The sequence below is a fragment of the Apteryx rowi genome, unplaced genomic scaffold (assembly GCF_003343035.1).
Source record: "Apteryx rowi isolate R43461 unplaced genomic scaffold, aptRow1 scaffold_56, whole genome shotgun sequence".
NCBI classification, from domain to species: domain Eukaryota; kingdom Metazoa; phylum Chordata; class Aves; order Apterygiformes; family Apterygidae; genus Apteryx; species Apteryx rowi.
Window position 1 is genome coordinate 151,770 of NW_020450827.1, and position 9,829 is coordinate 161,598.

Here is a 9,829-nt window from a genome sequence, read left to right on the forward strand (position 1 = left end):
TGCCTCAGTTTCCCCCGTGCCCAGGGCCGAGCAGCCCCCCGCCGCGGCGCAGCGCAGCACGGGGACGAAGGAGCGAGGCGAAAGCGCGCTCTTCGTCGGACGAAGCTCGGCTGCCTGAGCTGGATTCCATCCGCTTGCGTAAAACCTACCTGTAAGTGTAGCTGTTTCTATAAAACACCGATAAAATCGCAGCATTTCTTTACCGCCCGGTGGGTTGTTAGCGGAGCCGGCTGGGGAACGGCTCTGCTTTTGCAGGCAGCTGCCACAAATTTTGGTGCTTTTTTTCCTGCCTCAAATAAGGTTGTAAAACTGGAATCGCAGAAGTTCTTCGGGAGGCAGGAGTGGAAACCAGGAATCGGCTTCTCCAGTCAATGAAATGGTTCACTGCGGCGAACTGGGAACATTTTTGTGTTCTGTGTGGCTTTTAATAGTTGTTACTGTCACTTCATGTTTCAAAATGAGAAGTTGTTCGCAGCTGAAATAGCAGGAGGTTTCAGTCTGAAAGCGTCAGAGTCGGATTTTTTGATTATTTCAAATCTTTTTTTTTTTTTTTTTGGTAACTGGGGAATAATTCATTGCAACAGATCCTTTGCAGTGATGATTTCTGGTTCCAATAAAACAGGATTTTTTTAATTAAAGGAGAAAATCACCAGCCTCCTTGAGCGACGAGGCTGCGTTTGCGAGCGGCGGTGGAGCGGGACGCTGCAGCCCTGGCGGCTGCGACATGCCCAGACGGACAACGCGGACCAACCCGGCCCTGCGCTAGAGGCCTGAAACTGCGTCCAGATGTAATTAAAATCCTCACTGCCCTAGAAACGCCTTGAACTGCGATAAATAATTCATTTGGGAAAAATATTATTTCTCGTTCAAGAAATCCATGCAGAACGAGAACCTCCAGATGGAGAACGTTCCCGTCTTTTGCTGACAAACGACGGATAACCTTGCTCGGGGGCTCGCGCGCCTCCGGACAGACCCAGGCGCAGGCTCTGCTCCGGACCACGATCCCGCTCCTGGGCAGGATCCCGGTGGCYGTGCCGCTGCTTCGCTAAAAACCTTGAATCTTTAAGACGCATCCTAGTAACCTTGATCGGATGGATGAAGAGGAAGGGAGGACGAAATCCGCACTAGCGACAAGCGGAACTCGTTACGTACAGCCGGGCTGGGAAGCAGGTCCTGGAGCGGCGCTGAGGCTGCCTTGGAAACTTAATTATGCACATGCTTCTCAGCCAGGGTTTATTGAATCATATGGCAAAAAGCATAAACAAACACTAAAAACCTGGCGGCGTGGACCGCTCCAAGCAGCAAAACGGTCTTTAAAGATCAAATATTTACTTATTTTGAAATCCCAGGAGCCCAGCATCCCGCGGGAAAGTCGGAGGGCAGGCGACCCGCTCCCGCCTGCGTGCACAGAGCTGCAGCGATCCTAGACCGCGGCTGCTAAATACCTGTGCGTGTCTTTTCCTTGGAAAACCTGCATGGAGAAGCAGTGTCCCAGGGGCTCAGGGCCGCTTCGGGCCGCGCTCCAGGAGTCGCCCGCTCCCGATGCCTCGCCGGGCTCTTCGCTGTGYTTTAACATTTGCCAGTGGACAGTCGCACAGATCGGGGCGGTCTGATGTGCTGCTTCTTACATCCGCCACGGCCGGGGAAGGGAGTGTCTATTTGCAGCAGGGTATTTATTGAAGAAACACGAGAGAGGCAATTTGGGGGGGAAGAAAAGARCAACCATCACAGCTCGAGCAGCCTCCTTGCCTTCTCCGTGCGCGAGTTCTCCCTCATCTGCTTTGAAATCTCTATCATTTACTCTTCCTTCCCTTGCAATGTTTATGGCTTTTATGTTGTTTGGAGGTTATTTATAACAATTATGTAAGGAAGAAAAAGTGCCATAAACTGAGGTAATTTACTGTAAAATATCTGAAATACTGGAAAAAAACGTAATCAAACAGTGCATTTCCGTAGCACTACAAGTGCTCCAGAGGGAGGAGAGCAACGCTGCTGGGCGAAGCCCGCGGGCGCCCGCGGGAGCCGGGACGATACCGACCCGGCAGCGTCCCGCGCTCGCTTGCGACTGCACCCAAGCGACGCGGTTAATTATCTTGGATTAGAAGAGAGCAACGAATTGCAGCACGCGTCGGGGCGGCAGAGCGCTTCGCTCRCAGGAGACTCGCCCAGGCTCTGCTTTGCCTTCATTCTGCAGAGGAGAGGAGCCGAGAGCAGCCGTAACCGGCCGCCGCTGACCCGCAGGGAGTCCCTGCGCCGGGACGAGGCACGGCGGAGCATCCCGCCGGCCCCTGGGGAGCTGCAGCCCTCGGGCTCCCTCCCGGCCCTCGCTGCAAAGGAGCTTTTCCCCGGCGGGGCCGCGAAGCCTCTGCAGCGCTGGCAGCGCCCTTAAAGGATTGCGATGCTCTGCGGCAGGCTGCTTATTCCGGTCTGCCGCTGCAAATCTGATTATAACGGCTTAAAGAGAGTCACCCCTCGATAAGGCCACCAAAAATAATAATAATAAAGGAGGCAGAATGGGAATAAATGAATTCATCAAGATGAAAAACTGTAACTCAGTTWTTAGACGCAGGCGGCGGAGCGAAGCCGGCGAGTGCTGACGCGGCTCGCGCTCCTAATTCCGCCTCTCCATYGTGCTCCCGGCGCCTCCCAGCCCTCCTGCGCCCTCGTCCCCGGAAAGCTCCRGCCACGAGGCTGCGGCAGGGACTGTGCCCGACGCTGCTGCGGGGAGAGGGGTGCRCGCGGCCCCCGGTCCTTCTGACCCGTTTTCCTGCCAAGGTGCCAAAGCCAACACGGCCACAGGCCTCCGGAAAAACRTCTTTTAAATGCAGAATAACGGCTATTTTGACTGGTCGTTTTTAGGAAGCTCCTCTGAGCTCCTGCAGCAGCAGTGTGCCGACCCTGCGCGAGGGGATGATGCTCGCTGGAGGACCCTCCTGCCGCCCGCCGGGACCCCCCTGCCGAGAGCCCCGCTCGCRCTGGGGTTTGGAAGCAGGACGGAAAAAACTCATTTTCTTCCCTTTCCGCGCGTGCAGGCGCGTGTTCTGTTTCTATTCTGCTTTTCCAGTGACACCATCACCTCTATGCCAAGCATTTAAGCAGCATCGTAAACAAGATGGTGCATAAATGGAAAGAAAATAGGGAACAATTGACTGTAAGTAAACACGCAGGTAACGAGAGCAATAGCAAAAAAAATTGCCTGGTTCGAGGAAGCTCATCAGCGGGAAGCTGCGTGGGCGACGGTCCCGGCTCCGAACCGGGCAGTGGCAGCGGGAGCAGCAGGGGGGCCCAGAGCCGCGCAAAGCGTCGCCCGCGCCGCGGCCGCAGCCCTCCGAGCGCGGGGTCTTAGGGAGCCTTTCGCGAAGACCCCGGGGCCGCGCCAGGCGCCCGCTCCCGCCTCGGAGCCGCCRGGAAGGAGGATTTCCAATTAGGGCGCTTGTGCGAGATTTTACCGGGAGGCATCGGTAGCTTTTTTTTTTCTTTCCCAATTCAGGCGATTTGGCAGCCAATAAGTCTGTTCAGGGGCTGCGGGTAATTTTCTTGTGCAAAGACAAAAGAGCTTTTTTTTTTTTTTTAATTTTAAATGATGTTTGCTAAGTCACTGTGGATCCTTATCAGCCCTTTCCATTTCCCGAGGAATCCCATTCTCTTTTCCGTCCTCTGTAAGCTCAAGACCTAGATCTGAAGAGCTGTTTATTATCTGCTCTGCCTCCTGATAAGCTCCTGTTTATAAATTCGCCTTCCCTAATATATATCTCCATTTGTTTTTTCTGATTCTTCTTCTTTTTTTTTTTTAACTGTAGATAAGACATTTTCTTCCCTTGCTGGCTGACTTCCAGCCGAACGAAGCCGCCCGCCTCCGCAGCAAGGCGCCGGGGCCGGTTTCGCCTCTCCTGCCTCCGCAGCAGAGCAGGCGGTTCCCGGCGCTGGCCGGAGCCCGGACACACGGCTGGGACGTCCGTCCTTCCCCTGCCCGGGACCTGCTGCCCRTAGAGCGCAGCCCTCCGCAGTACGGGCGGCAGCGCCGCTCTTAATTAAGCGCCGCTTTATTAAAACAGACGTCTGTGTGCTCCTAAAGGGTAAGGTGACGGTAGCGGTCTCCCCGGTAAATATTTACAGGCTGCAAAGTTTTTTCAAGGAATCGCCTGGGGGAGGGAGAGGCCAATTCATCAAGCTGATGTCAGATCATGGCCTCTCTGTTCCCTGTAAAAGCCAGATCCATCACCCTGCTTCCGAGCAAGGACACGCGCAAGGTCTCTGTCGCCCGCCTGAAATATGCCGGCGCAGCAGAGGCCACCGAGACCGAGGCTGCGAAAAGTTCAGACAAGCCCAACTTTTCCTCCTAATTGCTCCTCTGCTCCCTACCGCCTCTGACGTGCCGGAGAGGACGAGCCACTCCGGGCAGAGGCCGCACGGCCCAGGCACGCGCCRCCCGCGTCTCCGAGGTGGTGATTAACGGGCTCGGCTGCAGGCGGCTCGGAGCGGCCGGGGCTCCGGGGCTCTCGGTGACGGGCACCAGGCAGCTCCGTAGGTTTCCAAAGCGGCGGGTGCTCCAAAGCCCCCGGGTGAGGGCCCAGCTTCCCTGCTGGAGAGACGATACCATGCCCGTACAGCATCCCAGCCCCGTCCGGTACCCGCGGGAAAGTTCAGCCAAAGGAGGGAGCTCGGCCTCACGGAGAGGAGCCGGAGACGGCGCGGTGATGCTCTGGGGTGAAATGCTCCCACGAAGGGGAAGGGAGCGATCGGACACCTGCGGACGCTGGAGGGGCTTAGGAATAAGGCGGACAGAAATCTGCCAGGGCCGGGGCGGGAGGATGCGGCAGGCGACCTCTCGCATCCCTGCGGCCCTGTTTTGCCATGATCCCGACGAATGTCGGGCTGGCGAGGGCGCCCCGGCGACGGAGCGGCGCGGACGGCCGTGCCCCTGCGAGCAGCCCCGCCAGGCCGCGGCGTTTGCCCTTGCGAGCAGGGCTGCGACGGCGGAGCGGGGCGAGCGAGCCGGCGCTCCTGCGCAGCGTGACAATAACTCGTCTGGGCGCACAGCTGTTCAAAGACAATAAAAATTACCCTCCCGCCCCGCAGATTTTTCCCTGGCATCCCATTCGGGCGTGATTTGTGGAGAGGAGGTGTCCGCTGTTAGCATCCGAACCTAAACACCCTCGCGGTGAGCAGGGAGCATCTGCCTCTGCCTCGGGGCGGGAGGCTCCGGGAGCAGCGCAGGGAGCAAGACGTGCGGCTCCTTAGCAGAAACGCTTCCAAACAGGGTTAAAAAATGCATAAGCAGATAAGGATCCTCAGCGCGACTGCGGGGCGAAAGCAGCCGGGAACCAGGCTGCCGAGCGGGCTCAACCCGCTCCCCTCTGCTCTCGGGACCCCCCGGCCTCTCCGGAGCGTCGCTGCCTCTTGGTCCCAGGGATCCCCATGCGTCCTGCAGCCTGAGCAGGGACGAGGCACCAGGGTTTGGCTGCTCCCTTCTCCCTTCCTGACTCCTGCTTGGAGCYGGGGAGGGGGGAACAGGCTTTGTTGCCTTTTGCAAAAAGGGGTTTTACGAGGGCTCCGCTTCGCGCTCGCATTCCTCCAGCTTCCACGAGAGGGCAAGGCTCGCCCGCAACGGGGCCGCCGCAGGGAAACGGCCTCTCCGGAGCCGGGCTGGCGCGGCGGGCTGTGAGCGCAGGAGGCTCCCGGGCATCGCCTGGGGGTTGCTCGCCCCTGCACGAGCCCGGCCCTCTCCATAACCGGCTTTTAATGACATTTGCGTTGGGGACTTTGCGTGCCATTTCCAGACTGGCCTGTGCTGGCCGCGGTGCTGCTCCCGATGCTGCGGAAGGAGGGAGGATTTTGCACGTCGGATTCGGGCACGGCGTTAACCACTCGTGCAGACCTCCTCTAGCAAGCACTGGGGGCCGAGGGATTTCTGCGGACATTCGGCATTTCATCCCCAAATTCACTGCGTCATCCTCACGCTGCCCTCAGCAGACACTTGCCCCGGCGTCAAACACGGCTTCTGCCACTGCTCCAGCTCCATTTCCAGGCTGGTATTGCCCTCACCCCTGGACTGGGAAGCGTTCCGGTATTCCAGCCCTCGGCACCCGGAGCGCTGCTGGAGCCCCCACGCTGCCCTCAGCGAGTGGCTCCGCTCTTGACTCGTGCCAATCTTGCACTGCGAAAATATATTGCCTGCGATCTGCAGGGGAAGCGGCAAACTCGCTTCGCCTGTGTCATCACGCAAGGCTAAAAGCTCCACGGAGAGCTGGGACCCTTTGGAGACAGGCTCCCGCCACGGGGGAGACGGGAGGCTATTTTCTCGGCTTGGGCAAAGACTGTGGTTTCGGGCAGCAAATTGTCTGAGCAATCTTCCCCTCTCTCCCGATGAGATTTCTGGTTTCTGGAAGTTGCATTCCCTCTTCTGCTGATCCGAGGTGTAAAAAACCCCCCGCGTTCGACATTTACCAAGGGAAATAGGGAAGCGAAAAGGGGGCACAGCACACCAGGAAGAGATTATTCACATTCCAGTTCAGTTCGCGAGTGTCGGGTTGYGTTACCCTGACTCGCTTTGACTACTGACGCCCTGCCTGGCCCTCAGGGTAGCTGGGCAGTGCGAACCGCAGGGCGAAATTCAAACTGGCCACGGGCGCCATCCAGAGAGGCACCGTAAATCCAACCCGCAAGGGCTGAGCCGTGCACCAAAACCTCGGTTAGCGCTACCGCGGCCCTGATTTAAGGCTAGGGGAAGAAGCCACTGAAGAGCATCGATTCGTGCTGTGATTGCGGACGTGCCCCTCCGCCTCCGGAGAAGGGGACGACAAGTCCTTGCCTGGAGATGCCGTCCCCCGGGACGCGCGTCTGTGGGGACGGGCGTTTCGGGAAAAGGAGCAGCCGTGCAGCCTCTCATCCCCAACGTGCACCGCTTCCTCGCCYGGCTCGCAACCCGCAGGCCTGCGCCTCTGCGGCTGCGCGCACGAACACGCGGAGATGTCCCTGCCCGGCGGATCAAGTCCCCGAAGGCCTGGGAGGACGAGGCAGGAAGGACACGCGGGGCGTCAGCGCCAGAAACCCGGCGCGCAGCGGGCTCAGCCTGCGCCGCGGCCGCGTTGCTGCAAACCCCGGCACCAGCCCCAGGCTCTGCAATCCCCTGCAAAGCGCCGCTGGCTGCGGGAGCCTGGGAAGCAGAGGAGCCCGGGAGCCTGCAGGAGCGGGCGAAGAAGCAGCCCCCTGGCTGGGGCCACGACCGAGTCGTGCAGGGCGCTGCAAGGGGTTGGAGTCGGACACAGCAGCAGCAGCAGCAGCAGCAGCGTGTCGCCTCTTGCCGGAGCCGGGTGCCCGGATTGTCCCCAGCCCGGCGGCACCCGCGCTGCCGCGTCTCCCTCCCAGAGCCGCTATTGTTTCCCACGAGGGGCTATTGTTTCCCACTAGGGGCTATTGTTTCCCTATTGTTTCCCACGGTGGCTGCCTGCACGCGCGGGCGGCACAGGTGACTGCAACCCTTATTTGGGAGGAGAGTTGCCATGGAAACCCATCCCAGTCTTTTTTGGCCACCGGAGAACACTCGTTCTCCACCGCCAGGCTGAGGTTTGCAAGCTTAACGGGAGGGGATGCTTCCTAGAAAGGCACCCAGGAGAGAAGAGCAGCGGGAAAGCCCCCGCGAGGCCAGGCGATGCTCCGGGGACGAGCAGCAGCGTCTCCCCAGGCCCAGCGGCACCGGCCTGGGATGCGGTTTGGGATAAGCCACCTCCCAGGCTGGCTCTGGGCAGGGGCAGCTCCCAGGCAGCCCGGCCCGGCCCAGCGCAGCCTCCCGGCTCTGCTGGCGTCGGAGGTTTCGGAGCAGCCTGGGCTGCTGGCAAACAGCTCTGCAACAAGCTGCTTCTCGGCGGCACCTGAACTTTAATTCCCGCAGGGCCCGGCACGAGCTCTAACATTTTCTTGGAGGAAAAGGTTGTTACTGAGATTATTGACCTGGAGGGCAGAGTTAAAGCAGACTGGAAATCGTAAAAAAAACGATTCCATTTTCCATCTAGACTATCAAGGCTCCCAGCAAAGTCTTCCTGCCTCTTTTCTTCTCTCTTTTTTCCTGTTAACAGGCATTTTTTAAGGTCATGGTGCCTGCTTGCTGTGCATTATCAAGTAATTTGCACAATATATTTCTTCCCTCTGTGTATCTTCTACTGATAACGTATCAAATGCCAGAGCATTAACAGAAGGTTTTAGCGCGGGTGTTTGCTGTGTAGGCGGCAAAAACTGAACTCTGCTTTGAAAGCACGGAGGTGAGAGCGGCAGGGGAGAGACGCGCAGAGGAGAGGGCGAAAGGCCGGGAAAGGTGAGGAGCCCGAGAAATACCAGTGGAAGAAATCCTTGAACAAACCGTGCGTTTTCGCTCCTGCTGCCACGCTGCGGGAGGAAGCGGCGGATTTTAAAGGCCTGAATCTGGCACCTGGTTCTGCCCGAGGCCCCGAGGGCTGCGTCTAAAGCGGGCGAGCGGGGAGGTGGCGCGGGGCCTTCGGGAGCCCCCCGTTTCGGGTCGGCCGCGCTCCTGGGCTCGCCGCTGGACACGTGCCTGCTTTTCGCTCCGGTGCGATGCACTGATTTGCAGGAGGAGGGCAAAAAAAAAAGAAAAAGGGAAAAACAAACCCTCAGAAATTCAATTAAAGCTGTTGCCTCTCTTACGGAGGGAAAGACGCTCGCTTTGAAYGCGACGAGCGTTCCTTTCTTCTGTAAAGCAATTTAGCTTAGAAGATGCAAAAGGGGGAGACTGAAAAGAGCGAGGCCTGGCTGGGCCTTCGCAGCCGCGCGCCCCTCGCCCCCGTCGCCCCCGCTCGCTCCCTGGCACCTGCATCCGCTCGCCCCCCTCCGCCCCCCCCTTTCCTTCCTCGTTTGTCTGTTTTTCCGAGCAGAACGGGCAGGATACCAGGTGCTGGGGTCGCCGCTTCGCTCGTCCCTGTTAGCAGCTTTCTGGCCAGCAATATTTCACGCTCTGAGGTGTGAAGGGCTTTGAACCCCTTTCCCGGGTGCAGCCCAGGGGAAGCTGCCCCCCTTCCGGGGGGGGACACGTGGCCGCGGCGGTGCCGTGCGGCAAAGCCCGGGCAGAGACAACGCAGAGGCGCCAAACGATCCCGGGATGCGGCCGCGCGTGCAGGGCCGGTGCGGAGATGCTCCCAGCCGGCCCCGAAGAGGCAGCGGCCCCCGGGCGCTCTTAAACAGCCCTTCGGTCCTCGCCCGGCGGGTCGGCGCCCGCTGCCGGCGGAGCCTTGGCAGGGGATTACGGCAGGACGGGGATGGGTGGCTGGGGGCAGGGAGGAGGAGGAGGAGGAGGAGGGAGAAAATGGAGAAACCGCTCGAGCTTAGCTGAGCTTCGGTGCTGGAATTCTTACCCCAAATCTTCTAATTAATAGGCAGGATTAGCAGCTGCTGAGGCTGGGTCTTAGCCATCTAATCATAGCAGCGCAGACCGGCTGTGCTCAGCATCCCGAGCGCAAGGCGGCCTTTCTAGACTAGCAGATAAATAAGTTCGCAAATTAAACAACAACAAAAAAACATTAACATTTGCATGGAACCGCTTGGTGCGGTTGTGCCGTTTCGGAGTGGGAGGATTTGCCGGTGCCGCCCGCTCCCTGCTAATAAACCCCTGCTTTGCACTTGGAGCCAGGAACCAGCTCCGACTGCTGGAGTCATCTTCCTAGATGCCGCAGACCTCCCCTGCTCTTCAAGGCCGTTCCCAGCTCCCGTGCATTTGTCCGAGCTCGCCCTCGGCAGCGGCCGGCGGGACGGCGGTGCCCGGGCGGCAGCGCAGCCCCCTGGGTAGCTTGTAATAGCTTTTTGCGTTACCGGGGTTTTTTTT

General features: G+C 59.1%; 1 long non-coding RNA gene across 1 annotated transcript in view; it reads left to right on the forward strand.

Annotated features, from left to right (window-relative positions):
* Positions 1–717, forward strand: part of LOC112973707 — a 1,899-nt gene extending 1,182 nt beyond the window's left edge. Inside the window, exon 3 of the long non-coding RNA XR_003256050.1 lies at positions 640–717. This is a non-coding gene — a long non-coding RNA (uncharacterized LOC112973707). The remainder of the gene's footprint in view (positions 1–639) is intronic.
* Positions 718–9,829: the final 9,112 nt, after the last annotated feature.